This window comes from Leopardus geoffroyi, chromosome C2 (genome assembly GCF_018350155.1).
Source record: "Leopardus geoffroyi isolate Oge1 chromosome C2, O.geoffroyi_Oge1_pat1.0, whole genome shotgun sequence".
Lineage (NCBI taxonomy): Eukaryota > Metazoa > Chordata > Mammalia > Carnivora > Felidae > Leopardus > Leopardus geoffroyi.
Genome location: NC_059333.1, coordinates 112350050 through 112367870, shown reverse-complemented (window position 1 = coordinate 112367870; position 17821 = coordinate 112350050). Strand labels below are relative to the sequence as shown.

At 38.0% G+C, this 17821-nt stretch overlaps 1 long non-coding RNA gene across 2 annotated transcripts in view; it reads right to left on the bottom strand.

Moving 5' to 3' along the window:
- Positions 1-14962, bottom strand: part of LOC123611379 — a 43283-nt gene extending 28321 nt beyond the window's left edge. Inside the window, exon 1 of one of the 2 annotated variants that reach the window (XR_006718639.1) lies at positions 14427-14962. This is a non-coding gene — a long non-coding RNA (uncharacterized LOC123611379). The remainder of the gene's footprint in view (positions 1-14426) is intronic. The other variant, XR_006718637.1, reaches the window with a different exon arrangement.
- Positions 14963-17821: the final 2859 nt, after the last annotated feature.

Genomic DNA, 17821 nt, shown 5'->3' with positions numbered 1-17821 from the left:
CATGATAGTTTGGGCTATAAATTAAGCTGTTTTAAAAGAATTCAGCCAGAACATTCCAAAAATGGTTACGGAGCCAAGAGGCAGAGATCTTTTACTTTTAAAGGAAGTGGTTCTTAAAAAACATTAGCTAATAAACTTCATAGTTTTGGTTATTGGCATAACATTATTGGTGTCGTGTAATTTAGAACCCCAGCAATGAAAGAAAGCTATACGACCATTATAAGCACACTGTAGTTATCTTTCTTACTAAAAGCATATTAAAAACCTTTTTTCCCTCAGTTTTTGTCAGAAGAACTGAATATATTTTCTCCTGAAATAATGAAATATAGGGAAAGAATACTTTAATATTAGAAAAAAACTGTAATAATAGCACACATATTTCTTTTTTATTTTAGGTTTTAGCAAAGAGCTGTCTCTTAAAATTGAGATTGCATTATTCAGGTCTATTAATGAAAATGTTTTTATTAGCTCTCACTAGGTTATACAAGTATAGGTAAAGATACGCATTCCTGAACCTCTTCCTATGTGCTTTTTTTTTCTATGTGCTTTACATATATTACCACATTTTCTTAATATGGATCCTAGGGAATAGATATTTCTGCTATTCTTACTTGATAAAGAAACAGGTTCAGAGGGGTCATCATTTACCCCTGTGAGTGGTCAATCAGTTTGTGAGGGGCCCAGCAAGAATTCAAACCTAGGTAAGCACTGCTTGGCAAAATTATTATGCTTACTATATTATTTTATTAAAAAAAATTAACTTTATTGAAGTATAGCTTACATATAATAAACTATATACACTTTAAGTGTACAATTCAATGAGTTTTGACAAATGGGTGCACCATTATGGGAAAGATACAGAACATTTCCACCATCCCCACAAGTTCCATTCGGTACCAATAGGCCACCTCTTCTTCTTCCCTTCTTCTTCCATTCATAGGCTTTCTATAACTAGATATATTTTTTTTTATTTTATTACATGCATGTTCTGTTTAATAAGACAATATTACCACAAAATGCCAAATCCACATTTCTTCATCTTCTGCAGTAACTTGAAACAATACGGTACTTCTGTTAATATCAGATATTATTACCAAATCTAACACCTTACCAGATAATAGAGCAGTTAGTTTAGGGACCAAAGGATCAATGGCAATAAGTGGGGGGGGGGGGGGAGGAAAAGTGCATATAAATTTGTTTTGTAAAGTCAACTAAATGAAAAATTAATCCCAGAAAGTGTTAATAAATTTAATAAATTTAATATGGCACCAAAGTAATAACACCTCCTTAGAAGGGTGATCCCTAGGTCCAGATAATCTGAACTGCAGAGTCATGGGATCATAAGTCTCCTGTTTTCCAGACATGATACTTTCAGCCTCCTCTATTCTCCTCCTTGTCTATCAGCTTCTCTGCTACCTTCCTCCTGGGGGACCTAAGACTCTCCACACACCTTTCATCTTAGGTCATGAACTGCTTGTTCTGACCAGTGATACAGCCCCAAGTAAGAGAACCAAGTTGCTATAAGGCTTGGCAAACCAGTGTGAAATGTTTTAGTCCTTTATTATACAATTGTTGTGGTTTAATTAAGAGAAACAAATAATGATTCATAAATGGATGAAGCACTTTGTTAAATAGAAAAACAATAACAACATTCAGATATTTAAAGCAAATGTAATTTTGTTTTCTATGACTGATCTGATTTTCCTTTGAGATCTTCATCTCTTTGGTAAATGAGTAAACAAAACACTTTTTTCAATTCCTGAACTATAATATCTCATTTCTTCCCTATTAAACTATCTCTTCTGGTTGATTCTGTCTTTCTCAGTTAAGGCTTCTGGATGCCCTCTCTTCCCTCATGCTTTTTGGAGACAAATAAATGAACTTTCTAAGGTTGGCAGAGGTTACAAAGAAGGATGTTCAAAAGCACAATGTTTTCAGGAAAATATCTCTTAGCCATAGATGTTCTTTTATCCTCTCATCAGGTTTTGTCATCTCTCTCCACAATCTGACAGAGCTTATAGCTTGGGCTCCCTACTTCCCCTTCTTTTCTGCATCACATCTTGCTTCTTCTGAAGGGCTTAGCCTCAAAACAGAATCCATTCCACACACCAGGGAAGGAGCAAAAGATCTAGTCAGACCTCTGGCTCCAGATCCCTCTGTGGAAGCTATAGAGATTTGGAAATTCCCTTTATATTGCAGCAATACTAAAATTTTAAGGCTGTTGTCTTGCTAAGAATAAAAAATACAATTTGCAATGCAAAACTTAGTACTGATGTTCTCTCACTCTTTTCTTGTTTTATTCTCTGATGTAGTAATGCTAATCTTCCTCAAGGCAGAGTAAAGCAATATAAAGGATAATATATTAAAAAGAAACATCATATGAATAGACGTATCAAAATATATTACCATTATTTCATTTATAAATACTGTGGAGAAAAGAAAAAGAAAATATTACATCTTTCCTTAATATTGTTCTGAGTGTCCCTTTCTAACAGGGTCAAAACTTGACAGCCAGGCATTTGAATTTTCCACAAATTTATTCATCTCATCTTGAACTATTCTTGAGACACATGTTAAACACATGTTCCAAACACAAGAGATTAATCACTGTTTCTCTAAACAACGTTTACTTTTCTGTCTCCATATCTTTGCCCAAGCCTTTATCACTACCTAGAAGGTCCTTCCTTTTTAATTCATTTGGGCCAACTCAGATCTCATCTCTACCATGAAGTCAGGCAATATTGAAAACTCTCTGTCTAGGACTCTTGCATATCTCTATTATATATTTTATCTCCATTATAACAGCTTCTTTTCCTTTTATGAATTAGAGATACTTCTTAAAGGATCTGTCTCCCACACTAAAGTGCATGGCTGCAGGGCAGGAACTGTGAACAATTCACCCCAGTTTCACCCACAATACCCAGCAAGGTGCCTTATATGTATTACATGATATGTGGCTACAGTTATACATATCTGTGATGTTGGGTGAATGCAAATGAGAGGGAGAAAAATGTATTCTTCTTAGTTATTCCTTGTAAAATTCAAAAGAAGTATGCCTGGCCTTTTGGAACTAAAAGGAACCTAATATAATAGAAGTCTCACCCACAGTCTATATAATACAGAGGACTTCACAAATGACAGAGAATTTCTTCAAAAAGAAAAATACTTTTCTATCAACTAACATATTAAGAGAGTCTACTTAGAAAATTTGCTTTAAAATCTCTATGACTTTTGCAAATAGTAATGCATTTTCTTATGCCACTTGGAAAACTACATGAAATTAGGTATTCAGATCTTGATATCCAAATATTGAAATAATATAGATTATTTATTGTAACTTCAGAAGAGTAATTACAGTAATTAAAAGGTCAAGGATAGTAATTCAAAGGAAATCAAAAGTAAAATCTTAACACAGACTAATTTAATCTAAAGAGTATAGCTTAAAGTATATTAACATTCTTCAAGAGTGGGAAGGCAAGATGAGATACTGTTTTTAGAATATAACTAGGAATAACTTAAGTAGCCAAAACTGGTGTGATGGATTAGTTAGGTAGAAAGTAATGGCAACAAATTTTTGTTGGTTGGATAGGATAAAGGTCGAAAGCATATTCTGAACAGACCACATCATCTTTGAGACATACACCGACATTTATGTTGACATAGCGATAGCCAGAATGACCGAATGGACCCAATGCCCCCCAACCTTCACAGGGCCATGGGTAAAACATACGGAAAGTGAAACAAGAATTGTTAGAAATTTTAAAGAGAAATTAAAAATAGCTTGGTAGTCATATAAGTGTTAAGAACCAATCTTAAATAAATAGCAAACACAATCTCATTACACAAGAAAGGATGTAATACATATTTGTTGTAATACATATTTACCAAAGTTGTAATACATATTTACCATATTTCCCAGGAGCATAATCCTTATCCATTACTTTACGCCATCTCTCCAAAGCAGCGTATGGAAAACTGTTCTGAGTCAGACCATTTAGTGAGAAATGCTCTCTGACAGCAGTGCCAAGGAACATTTTCTTGATGGATATAATCAGTCACAAAATCCTCTATTCCCACTCTCATGCTTCATCCCGTCACTAAATATTATCTGTACTTCTATTATGTGCAAGACTTCATTCTAATTTCCATTTTCCAGACGGTTGAGTCATAGCACCTGTTCTTAAGAAATCACAATCTGGGGCACCTGGGTGGCTCAGTCAGTTAGGCATCCAACTCTTGATTTTGGCTCAGGTCATGGTCTCACAGTTTGTGAGATGGAGTCCCATGTTGCGCTTAGCACTGACAGCACAAAGCCTGCTTGGGATGCTCTCTCCCTCTCTCTCTGACCCTCCCTCCACTCTCAAAACAATTTTGAATAAAGAGAAAAAAAAAAAAACCACAATCTACTCTGGGACAAAGAGATACCTCTACTCTAGGAGAAGAAATAAATGCCACCAGAATTTCTTTCAGTGTTTCATAGAAAAGAGATTATCAAATATTCCAGCTCAGTGCTCTGTGCACAATCAATATTGGTCAAATAGATAAATGAATAGATGAATTCATAAATCCAGAAATTTAGCTAAGTTCCATCTAAATACATTAGAGATTTTCAGCCTATATCACATCTGAAGCATAAATTAGCTCTATATTACATACATATATGTACATAAAAATAATGCCTTGCAAGCTTCTATGAGTAACACTGCTTCTTATGATGCTTGGTCTATCACTAAATGTCTGCAACACATGCCATTTTGTGCAGTTTGATAACATGCCTCCTTAGATTTAATTATTTAAGACTTTTTTTTTTAAATTGTTCAATGTTTATTTATTTTTGAGAGACACAGAGAGACAGAGCGTGAGTAGGGAAGGGCACAGAGAGAGGGAGACACAGAATTCAAAGCAGGCTCCAGGCTCCGAGCTGTCAGCACAGAGCCTGATGCAGGACTCAAACCCACGCACCATGAGATCATGACCTGAGCCGAAGTCGGACTCCCAACTGACTGAGCCACCCGGGCGCCCCTAATTATTTAAGACTTTAAATGTAATAGTTTCCTCTTTTTTTCTTCGATGATTCTATCTCCAGCTGCCCTCCTATCCTTCTGGCTTCAAGTTTTCCATCTCCTTTATGGCCTTCTCCTCTTGTATCTGTGCCTTTGTTCTTGCCAGGGTTCTGTTCTTGGCTTTCTATTTTCTCCATTGTACATTTTTCTCTAAGTGATAGCATCTGGCCCCATGGTTTCAGCAACACTCTTGTCCACTTACCATTCCCACATCTAGTTTCCCAGGTCAGATATATGTCCTAAGCTGAGACCCATACATCTACCTGAGTACTGGAAGGCCCTATCTGAATGGCATGACGCATAGACACCTGACACTGAACAAATCCTATAAATGCTAGTGCCTAAATATTTCTGGATTCCACAACCTACATATTCTGCTCACTGCTACTCCTTTGCTCGAGTCCTTTATTATTTCTCAAATGGATCTGTTCAATACCACTTATCTGATTATTCTATCTCATGCTTACTTTCTCACCAATGCACTGGGATCCATTCTCCACACCACTGAGATCGATCTTTAGAAAACTAATCTGATTTCTTTACTTCCCAACTGAAAAGAGTTCAATAATAACTCATAACTGAAAAGATAATTAGCTTGGTGTCTGCTGGCACTTAGGATCTATCCACTAACTACCTTTCTGCCTTCACCTTTGATCATACTTGTTGTTCTCTATAAAACAATTATTAGTGACCTTGCCAGTTTCCAGAATGTCCTCTTTTGTTTCTATATCAGTACAAGTGTTTCTTTTTCCACCCTTTCTCTATCCTTCATCTGATTAATGTAAATACTCATCTCTGAGTTTTCTCTTAGGATACCTCCTTCAGAAAGCCCTCCTTAACCATTGCAGCTTTCTATATACTGCACCAAATGCAGCAGACAGAATGTCATCTGTGATTAATCCTTGTTGTAGGTATGAATGTTTATCTAACATCAATTTAAGGCCTTGAAGGCCTTTTCTTGCTACTGAAAAAACTGACTGCAAAGATGATATAGGTTAAAATGACTGTAGCCATATTTGTTAATGGTTACTGATCTAGGGGCGCCTGGGTGGCTCAGTTGGTTGGTTGAACATCCGACTCTGCTCAGGTCATGATCTCATGGTTCATGAGTTTGAGCTCCACATCAGACGAGCTGCTGTCATCACAGAGCTGGCTTGGGATCCTCTGTCCTCGTCTCTCTCTGCCCCTCCTCCACTCATGCTCTCTCTCTCAAAATAAATAAACATAAAAAAAAAAAAAAAAGAGTTCCTGATATAAAGTTTCAACCCTAGCTCTCTTAACTACCAATTTGGTGATCTTAAGTAAGTGTTTTCTTTTTTGTTTTGTTTTGTTTTGTTTTGTTTTGTTTTGTTTAAACCTCTAAGCTTTTTCCCCTCTAGAGTGGATATAGTTCACTACTTCATTGGCTTTTTATCATATGAAATGAAATATTAAATGTGAATCACTGACTGAATTGCATGGAATTCAATAATTACATATATGCCACGGTAACTAATGAAATTTAATTTCACAGCGCTTTGTGTTAACATTAACCTCCATAGCTCATTTCTGACCTCAGCTATTTTCTTCTACTGACTATGTATACGGATTCATCCGTATACAAGTTGCTGTGGCTAGTTCAGTAATCCCTCCCCTCCCAGTAGCCTGTCCTCTCTAACTATTCATCTTCTCTATGTCCCCTGACCAAGCTTTGAAGCAGGTCATCTCATTTATTGATCAAATCATCTCAAAAGGTGGAATTTTGTCAAAGATTCAAGAAAAAAAAAACACAGTCACTTAAAATTGAATGTCAGATATCACTCCTAAATTTCCTCAACCATTACTCTTGAGTTGGAGTTTCAAAAGTAGAATCACACTAAAGAATGCACCTTGTCTTTTCCCCAGCAGGAGAGGGGAGAGGATATGTGAAATGGCAGCTGTAGCAGCTTTGACTTCCATAAAGGTCAATTAGATTGAAACATACAATGTAAGTAAACGTACCATTTATCAATGTGTTATTTACACGTGATTTGTGTCTTTCCTATAAAATCAATAGTAGAGTTGCATTATCACTCACTTAATTTCTTTTTTTACATGTATTTATTTTTGAGAGACAGAGAGAGACAGAGCATGAGCAGGAGAGGGGCAGACACAGAACCCAAAGCAGACTCCAGGCTCTGAGCTGTCAGCACAGAGCCCAACGCGGGGCTTGAACTCACGAACCAAGAGATCATGACCTGAGCTGAAGTCGGATGCTTAACCAACTGAGCTACCCAGGCACCCTGCATTATCACTCACTTAAAGACAAAATGTAATTACTTTTTATCCAATCCCACTAGTCTTTCTTTTCTTTTTCTTCTTCCTCATCTTCTTCTTCTCTTCCTTTTCTTTCCAAAATAGTCCAATCTTAAAGCCACTCGATGTAGGTGATGAAGGTAAATATTTGCACAGGTTTCAGGGGTAGGAAAGAAAGGGAGTCCCCTGAAAAGTAGTGTTCTGAGTCCAAGCAGGGTAAGGAGGGCATTCTTCCTCAACAACAGCCAAGCATAAAGTATCACAACCCAGGAATGTAAAACAGGATTTCACATAGGGAAGAGTCTGGCACAAGAGGCCTAACAAGGTAAGAAGGTATTTATGCAGAAGGAAGGTGGCAATGGTGATGGCAGAAAGGGAGGTTGATCAAATAAGTAATATATTTAAGATAAGAGGATCCTGCTTCCACATTGCCACAGAGGTCAGTTCAAATACAGAAAGAAAAAACATTAGAATTAACCTTGTTTTGGAATTGGTGGCATCAATGTGAAATACTAGTCTTCAATAGGTAGATAAAAATGGAGAAATATGGATGTAAATATATGTATCATGTGTATACGTGTATATTATGTGTGCATATGTGTGTTCAAATGCATGCATACATATACTCTAGCTTGTCCACTAAGTGGTATGGGACTAGTGATAGTCTTAATAGTCATGAATGTCCATGACTCCCACTCAGATCTTGGCTTCTAAATACCATTTGCCACAGATAGGAAATAGGGCTTGTTGAAGGAAAGGCCAATTTTAGGTCTTAAGGCAATACAAGATGAACACAGAATATCCTTTTGTGCCAGAAACTAAAGAATTGCTCAAAAAACAAATGATGGAAACATGTCAAAAAAACAAAGTAGTAACGTTGAAGGATATTTATTACCCAACTGAGGAAAAATTGTGCTTTTGGCATAAAAATGGATGTAGAAGTCAATGGAACAGATAAAGAGCCCAGAAATGGATGCAAACATACATGGTTGATTGTTTTTCACCAATGATGCAAGAAAATTCAGTGTGGAAAGTATAACCTCTTCAGTCAAGATGCTAAAACAGTTTTGCTCTGTATATATATATATATATATATATATATATATATATATATATATGAACTCAACTCTTACTTTAAATCTTCACATCATATTTTTAACAATCATAATGGACCATATACTTATGTGTAGGAGCAAAACCTACCAAATTTCTAGAAGAAAACATAGAGTAAACTCTGAGTGAACTTCAGTTTAGTGAAGGTTTTATTAAATACAAAGCAAAGCAGAGTAGTAATCATTTAAAGTTTTTGAAAAATTTGGACTTTAGAAGCAATTTCCTTCAAAATTAGGGAGAGAACTTGAGTCTAGAATATATACAGCATTCTTACAACTTAATAAGAATAAAACATCCCAAATGGAAAAAAAAATGTGAACAGATGCTTCACCAGTGAAGATATATAGATGGTAAATGAGTACATGCAAAGATGCTCAACATGATTAGTCACTAAGGAGATGCAAATCAAAACCACAAAAAGATAACACTACACACTGACTACAGTGTCTAAAACTTTAAATACTGGTCATACTTAAGTATCAGTGAGGTGGTGAAGCAATCATTAACTCTTACACACTTCTGGTGGGAATGCAAAATGGTATAGTTTTTTGGAAATGGGTAGCACATTTTTAAAAGACAATAGGGCCAAGCCATTTCACTCCTAGGTATTTACCCAAGAAAAATGAAAGCATATGTTCATACAAAGATGTGTACACAAATTTTCACAGCAGCTTATTTGTAATAGCCTAAAACTGGAAACAACTCAAATATTCCCTAGAAGGTGAGTAGATAAACAAATTGTGGTATAACCATATAATAGAGTACAGCTCAACAATAAAAAAAAAAAAAAGAAATACCAAAATATCTACTTAAGTTTTTTCATTGGAATCATGCCTTCAACTACAGGCATTTAGTACCCCCGCCCAAAATAATGAGTTACAGAGGCAGTTAAATCTCAAAATCATCATGGTGAGTGAAAGAAGACAGGCAAAAAATAAAAGAATACATAATGTATAATTCTATTCACATAAAATTCTAGAAAATATAAACATATCTTTCTATATCTAGTCTATAACATAATAGCCCGTCATCTACAAAAGTGCCATGAAAGGTAAAGAAAGACCAACAAACTCTTCCAGGAATGTGAAGAAGCATGGCAACTAAATGTGAACAGATGAAAGCATGTTTGCTACTAAGGCATCACTGGGACAATTGGGAAGTTTGAGTGTGGGGTAAGGACCTTGTGGGAACCGCTGACAGTATTTGAATGGAATCTGATTAGATGTAGTAATGTGTCAGAATCTATCTCTTGGTTCTGTTTGTACTGAAGTTACATTGAAGAATGTTCTGGTTTGTAGGAAATGCTAAAATATTAGGGGTGATGGAGGCACATATTTGGCCACCTACTCTCAAATGCTTCAGGAAAAATGAAATTGTTCTTTGCACCATACTTTCAATTTTTCTATAAATTTCAATCGACAGATGGGTAGATAAATATAGATAGGCATAGATAAAAAGATTAAAATGATCAGAATGGGCCAAAATAGTAAACAAACAATAATACTTTTTTCTATACAGCTATCTATTGAAATTTATGGAAAAATTACAGGACTGTTTTCAATAACTCCATCTCTTTCATCTTCCTTTCCCTAACAAAATGTCTCAAGATCTCCACCCTACCACCACCAAATGTATATACATTTCTCCCTGGAGGAACTCTGCCATCCTCCCCCAGCAAAGGTCTACAACAAGGTGGCCTCAAGATTTAATCTGACACAGAGATGCATTATTGGTCTACAGAATCTGTGCTTGTTTGTTTTCCCCTATGCTTGCTTCATCATCGTATTTTAGAAGCAGACAGTTCACTTTCTAGTTTTACAGGTCCAGAAAGGAAGAGAGATTCTGCTCTAGGGTAGATCCCCAGAGTCTTATTTGTATCTGATTAGATGATGATATTTGGGATTAGGGGGTTGATGAGAGCTAGACGAGATTTTGAACTTGAGTTGATGCTGTCATACATGGAGTCTTTGGGGGATGTTGGGATGGAGTGGCTGTATTTCCCATGTGGGATGGATATGAACCTTTGGGGCCAGAGAAGGGACTGATAGGCTGCAAAATGTACCACACGCCCAGACCCCCTACCCTAGATCAAAAAGGAAATATTTACAGAAAAACTGTAGAAACTATGAATGTTACCTTTTTCAGAAAAAGGGCCTTTTCAACCGTGATTCAATTAAAGGTCTTGAGATAATCCTGAGTTACTGGGTGAGCCCAAATCCACTGATAAGTTTCCTTATCAGATAAAAGGCAGAGGGATATTTGAGGCAGACAAAAGAGGGCAAGATACAGATATAAAGAAAGGGTGTCATGTGAAGACAGAGTTGGAAACTGCAGTGATGTGGTCACAAGCCCAGAAAGCCAGGTCAGCCACCAAAAGCTGAAGAATCAAGTTGTCGCCTTGATTCCTCAGAGGTAGTATAGCCCTAGTGATTTCAGACTTCTGGCACCATGCTGGAGCCTGGATTTATAGGTGGGCAAAACTCACAAAGCCTCTCCCTCAAGGCATTTATACATTAGTGGGGGAGACATATGAGAAATATATCAGTCATCAAATAGTGATATGTGAATTGATGGGAAATAAAGCAGGAAGAAGAATATATAAATGCTGTTTGGGTTGATGCTATTTTTGCTTAAAACTCTTAATTATCCTCAATATCCATTTTCCTGAATGATACAAGGAAACATGGCTACCTGAGTAAAACTATATTCCTCAGCCTCCTTCGTAGCTAGGCCATCTGACAATGTCTTAACCAATGGAATGTGAAGAGAAGCATTGTGTACAGATTCTAAGATACATACTTAATAAAGGATACCTTTCTTTCCTTTCCCCTTCTTGGTGGAAATGTGAACCAGCCTGAACAGGGACTCTAGGGAATGGTAGGGCCTCCAAATGGAAGGAATCTATGTTCCTGAATATAGATGTTTGGAAGGGGAGGTGACTCCCTGTCTATTTCTGGAATGCTATGCAAGAGATAAGTGCAATTCATTTTTTTTTATCTCAATATTGGGTCTCTTTGTTTCGGCAGCTAAGCCTGTAACCTAACAAATAAATATTTTAATTTAGATGGTGAAGGCAGGCCTTTCTGAGCAGAGACCAAGCAGACTAAGGAACCAGAGGTTGTAGAGAGGCAGTATATTATGTTGAGAGTTGTATCTGCCCCAGTTTGGGTGGCTTTAAAAGCAAATTTTGAAGTAAAGATTTGGGTGCAGGTACTTGTTTTGAGAGGTGATCCCAGTAAGCACAGATGAAGGAGTGGAGAAAGAAAGGGGGAAAAAGAGATCAAAGAGATCAAACATGCCAATGAGCAGGTCACCCCTGAGAGCCTTGGGAGCACCATACCATTCAAAACCCTCTGAGGAACTTTAAGGAACATGTCTCAGAACTTTAAGGAGCATGTCTCCAAGAGATGAGGGACAAGGTATTTTACCCACCATACCCAACACCCACAGAGAGTTTTCTCTGGAGGCATTAAAGACCTGGCACTTTTAAGCTTTACCCTGCAAACGCTGAGCAAGCCCCCAAACAATAATCAGAGAAAGCTCTCAGGCTGACAAGTATACATACCAGGGGCCTGTGGTGGGAAGCTCTGAGCATGTGGAAACTTACTACTTCTCCTACAGATGAATTCAGAAGTAAGCCAAGGGACCATGTGGCAGGACATTAACAGTCCAATAGCAAGGGGCACCTGGGTGGCTCAGTCAGGTAAGCATCCAACTCGATTTCTGCTCAGGTCATGATCTCAAGGTTCTTGAGTTTGAGCCCCACATCGGGCTCTGTGCTGAAAAGATGGAGGCTGCTTGAAATTCTCTTTCTCCCTCTTTCTGCCCCTCCCCTGTTCATGCTTTCTCTATCTCTCTCAAATTAAATAAATGAAACTTAAAAAAACAAAAACAAAAACTGTCTGATAGCCAAGGTTCAAATTCTGGCTCTTCCACGTACTAGCTGTGTCACCTAGAGTCAGTTGCTTAGCCTCTCTGTGTCTCAGTTTCCTCATCTGTAAAATGGAGATAATTATAGTACTCACTCACTTCAGAGGCTTGTTGTATTATATATTATCAGAGATATGATGCACAATAATTAGAATACTGCTCTTCATATGGTGAGAGTTATTTGTTAGTTTATTTTTGTCTGAGACAAGAAATAAATTTATTAATCTAAACCATATTTGGGGCGCCTGGGTGGCTCAGTCAGTTAAGCGTCCGACTTCGGCTCAGGTCATGATCTCACAGTTCATGGATTCTAGCCCCGTATTGGGCTCTGTACTGACAGCTCAGAGCCTGAAGCCTGCTTCAGATTCTGTGTCTCCCTCTCTCTCTGTCCCTACCCTGCTCTGTCTCTCTCTGTCTCAAAAATAAATAAACATTAAAGAAAAATTTAAACCATATTTATTATTGAATCTTCAGTGTTTGTCACGAGCTGAACAATAGTAGTAGGTATTATATAAATGTTTATTTAATGAGCAGGCAAAAAAAATTTTTTTGATTGCTGCTAGACTTTTTGGATGTACGTAGGTATGTATCAGAGGGAGACCCAGACTGGTCACTTCTCACCCATATCCTCTAAGGACTATCCAGAAGACTTGTATAATATCACCCTAAGATGAAGTTTACTGTGGGGCCAGTGATTAACCTTGCTTCATGAAGGATCTGAAGTATAATTTAATAGAGTTTCACAAGCCTCTTTTCTTGGGTAACTTCCACATTCTCTTGGGTAATTTTCACATTTCATGGGAGGCTCAGTTCTAAATAAAACTAATGAAGTTTCTTGGCAAAATAGAAGAAAATCATGGTCCTGGCCGCTGGTTTTTTAAAGAAACCCTCCATGCCAACAGTTGTGCCAGTGGTTAAGAATGGAGCCACTTGAAACCAAGCTAAACTTGAAAGGTTCCATAAGATTTCCCCAAGAAACGAAAAGCTGAAGAAAGGCCAGGGAGCTTTTGTTACACCTATGGAACAGAGCACAGAATCCAGATGTAAGTACTGAGAAAAGAAAAGATGATACTCTACATGGCCGGCAACTAGAGACACCAGTGGCCCATTGTGGAGAGTAGAGGACACCTAACGGAGATGCGGAAGAAAATGAACACGTATTGAATGTCTAATTAGGCCTCAAAACCTTGCACTTAAAAGTTATAGAAGCAGGGCGCCTGGGTGGCTCAGTTGATGAAGCATCCAACTTGGGCTCAGGTCACGATCTCGCAGTTGGTGAGTTTGAGCCCTGCATTGGGCTGTGTGCTGACAACTCAAAGCCTGAAGCCTGCTTCAGATTCTGTGTCTCCTTCTCTCTCTACCCCTCCTCTTCAAAAATAAATAGAAAATATTTTTAAAAATTAAACAAATAGGGGCGCCTGGGTGGCTCAGTGGGTTGAGTGTCCGACTTCGGCCCAGGTCATGATCTCGCGGTCCGTGGGTTTGAGCCCCGCATCGGGCTCTGTGCTGACAGCTCGGAGCCTGGAGCCTGTTTCAGATTCTGTCTCCCTCTCTCTCAGACCCTCCCCTGTTCATGCTCTGTGTCTCTCTGTCTCAAAAATAAATAAACATAAAAAAAAAATTAAAAAAAAAGAAAAGCTTTAAAAAAAATTAAACAAATAAAGTAAAAGTTGTAGAAGTGTTTTCATCTAATCCTCATGATGCTGTCTTGAATAATATTATGCATTAAGTCATGTTAATCTATCTCACTCCCAAATCCATGCTCTTTGCAGGCAATTTTAAAGGAGGGAGGGTGTCATATGGTCCCTAAGTATGAGCTGTGAACTACACCCAGAATGCTATGAACAAACTACTGAAGAATTTGCAAAAGTGTATGAAAATGAGAAAAGCCTTATAACTCTATGGCTGCCAGATCTTGGTCATTTCATGAACTCAAAAGCAAGGCCGGAAACATCAGTGGGCTTCATCCCTCTACAAGTATCTTCATAGTGAGGGTAAAGCTTCAGAACATTCCACAAAACAGAGAAAATCATAATAATGTCTTACCAGATGTCCAGGTCAATTTCAGATTCCAGAAATGGCACGAGAGGTCCTGCGATGTGACACTATTAGAACTCAAGTTCTCCAGAAAGATGAGGTGGTAAAAACTTTGAAGCCAGCAGTAATTTCACGGGAAATAATGGTCGTGAGCATTTACTCCACTTTGGTTTGGTTCAGCTTTGCACTGAAAGTACTTCAACAAAGAATCCGTATGAGCCACAAAAGAAACAGATTTTGAATTTAGGTAGACTGCACCATATAGATAAGCATCTCGGTTTTGTTTTGTTCTGCTTTGCCTTTTGCCTTTTCGGTCAAAGGGTTTCAGTTTGTTTCCGTTTTTTGTTATCATCGTTTTTGGAGGCGGTGCTTGGATAGTTGTTTGTTTTGACTATTTTCCACCACTGGGAAATACAAATAGGTTAAGGAAGTGAGATCAAGGTTTAAAGCTCTGTTAAAATTTCTTCAGAGATGCTGGAGAAGAGAGAAGTGCCAGGGTTTGGAGCGTGCAACTGCATCCAATAACAATATCTCAATTGTCTCAGCAAGCACAAAGGAGCAAGGGGCAGTGCTTTCCTTTCAGATACTTGGTCTGCAAAACTTCTTTGGGCGGGTTTTCTTTGTATTTTCAGGCAATAAATTTCCTGATGACATAAACCTCGTCAGCTTGTTTCACGTTATGGAAACGCCAGGCCAGCCTCATGTGTTGTTGAATTAGGGAGAAAAAAAAAATATTATTTGGATTTCTATTGACAACAACAAAAAGTTTTGATTGGATTGAGCTATATAAAATTACTGATACTGAGCTATTTTTTTTCAAAGCTTCAGAGCTGTATTTTTTTTACAGCTTCCAAGTTGCAATTTCCTATGACTCAGAATATTGAATCAATTTCCTATGAATCAATTTCCTATGATTAAAAGTATTCCTGATGCTTTTACTGGGAATAAGTGATTCCCCCACTAATATTTCTATAGCTCAGTAAGATTTTGGAGTATACTCTTGATTACAAAAGATAAAATACAATTATGGTATGAGAGATTATCATCTAAATTTTTGGAAATGGTAGTATTTGTAAAGCATAACAGAGTATTCTAGGCATATTTTATTAATTTCTGTTGTTTATATAGCAAGTATTATTAACCATCTACTGTAATATGGTATTTTTAAAATATAGGGCCTAGAGTCAAAATTCATGGATTCCAATCCTGGTTTCCCCACTTTTTTTTTTAAATTTTTTTCATGTTTATTTTTGAGAGAAAGAAAGACAGAGCATTAGCGGAGGAGGGGCAGAGAAAGAGGGAGACACAGAATCTGAAGCAGGCTCCAGGCTCTGAGGTGTCATCATAGTGTCCAACAGGGGGCTCAAACTCACGAACTGCGAGATCATCATCTGAGCTGAAGTCGAATGCTTAACCAACTGAGCCACCCAGGTGCCCATGGTTTCCCCACATTTAGAGTCTCCACACATGAAGACACTTAGGTCTTCATGTCAAACGTTCTTTTTCTATAAATGGGGGCCACAATGAAGACATCTGATTCATTGAATAGTATGAATTGAGTAAAATAACTGCATCTTACAGTACCTGGCTCATAACCACCACTCCGCAACTGTGGGCAAAACAGGTAACCCTGTTATCATGGAGCTTACAGCCTAATAAGGGAGACACAGACACAAATTATCACAACTGGCAAAAATGTTATGAAGGAGAAGTGTATGTTCCTGTACAGTATAAAATTACTCTGTGGCAAGCAGGCAAAACTTCCTTTGGAAAAAGAGAATTCAGCCGAGGTCTGAAGGATAAACACTAATAAATCAGGCGCAGGTTTGATGGAAAGCATTCAAGGCAGAAGAAAATCCATGCCCTGTATTTTGAGAGGTCGTGACATTTGGGGGAACTCGTTTCAGGGCTTCAAGGCAGTACCACCAACCCTCTGCAGGTGAGGAGGCAGTGGGGGCTCCACCACGAGGGTCTTTTAAACCATGTAAATTCCTTTAAATAGAGGAGTGACGTCATTGCCTGAGTATGCTGCATAACAGAAACCTTCTTCTTTGTAAAGTGTCTGGTGTGACTTATTTGTTTTGTGGCATTTATTAAAAATAATTTGATGTGCCTTGGCTTCCCCACCATAGTTAGTTATTTTTAAATGAGGTATATGGAGACAGAGTATTTTCTTTGGTCCAGTTTCTCCCTTTTAAATATACCTACAACTTCCAAAGGTAGCTAAAATGTGAGGATTGAGGGCACAATCCTCTGAGTTGCCAAACATTTCTGGGACCTCTGCACCAACTACAAGTTTGAGGGGATTTCTAAAATCACTGTCAGGTTTGGTAATTCTTTAGAAAGACTCACGGGACTCAGAGCTAATATACACGTGCCTATGGTTTATTACAGGGAAAGAATAAATTAAAGTCAGCCAATAACGCATAGGACAGAGGCAGGGAAAGTTCCAAATGTGAAGCTTCTGTTGTCTTCAGAATGCATTTCACTTCCAACCCTGACATGCGACAATATGCACTCACTAGTGCCAACCAGGAAGCTCACCCAAGCTTTGGTGTCCACAGCTTTATGGGGACTTCATTAAGTGGACATGATTGATTGATTACCCATGCAGTCGCACTCAGTTCCTAGTCCCCTACACTCCAGAAGTTGGGTTGATACCATGTAGCCCAAGGGGCCCACCGTGAGTCACCTCCATAGCATAAAGTATCAGATGTGGTCCATAATAACAAAGATACTCCTATCATCTAAGAAATCCAAAAAGTTTGAAAGGTCCCTCCCAGTGTCTAGGGACAAAGGCCAGAGCTTTCCTTTGGCCAAACCAAATGATATCCTATAAAGGCTACCTCTGGCCTTTGGCCAAGTCTGTCTTAAAGCAAAACAATCATATTCACCTGCAACTACGTTTAGTATAGCTTGTATACGGTAGAGACAGTACTATCATATGAATGTGCCTCACATTTGGAGGAGCCAGTATGGGGAAGGGACAGGTTTAAAGAAAAAACTAATCCATCCTAAGGGTGACTGGGTGGCTTCGTCAGTTAAGTGTCCAGCTTTGGTTCAGGTCATGAACTCACAGTTCATGAGTTCAAACCCCACATCGGGCTCTGTGCTGGCATCTCAGAGCCTGGAGTCTGATTTGGATTCTCTCTCTCTCTCTCTCTCTCTCTCTCTCTGCTCCTTCTGCACTCACACTCTGTGTCTCTCTCTCAAAAATAAACATTAAATTTTTTTTAGGAAAAAACTAATCCATCCTATAAAGTCATTACATATATTGCATTTATATTTTTACTCCTTGATTTACCATTATGTGTACTTTAGAGTAAACTTATGCAATGTTATTTAGCATAGAGATTATCTGATGATTGGCTAAATTCAGTTCTTCCTTAAGCCAATCATTTTCC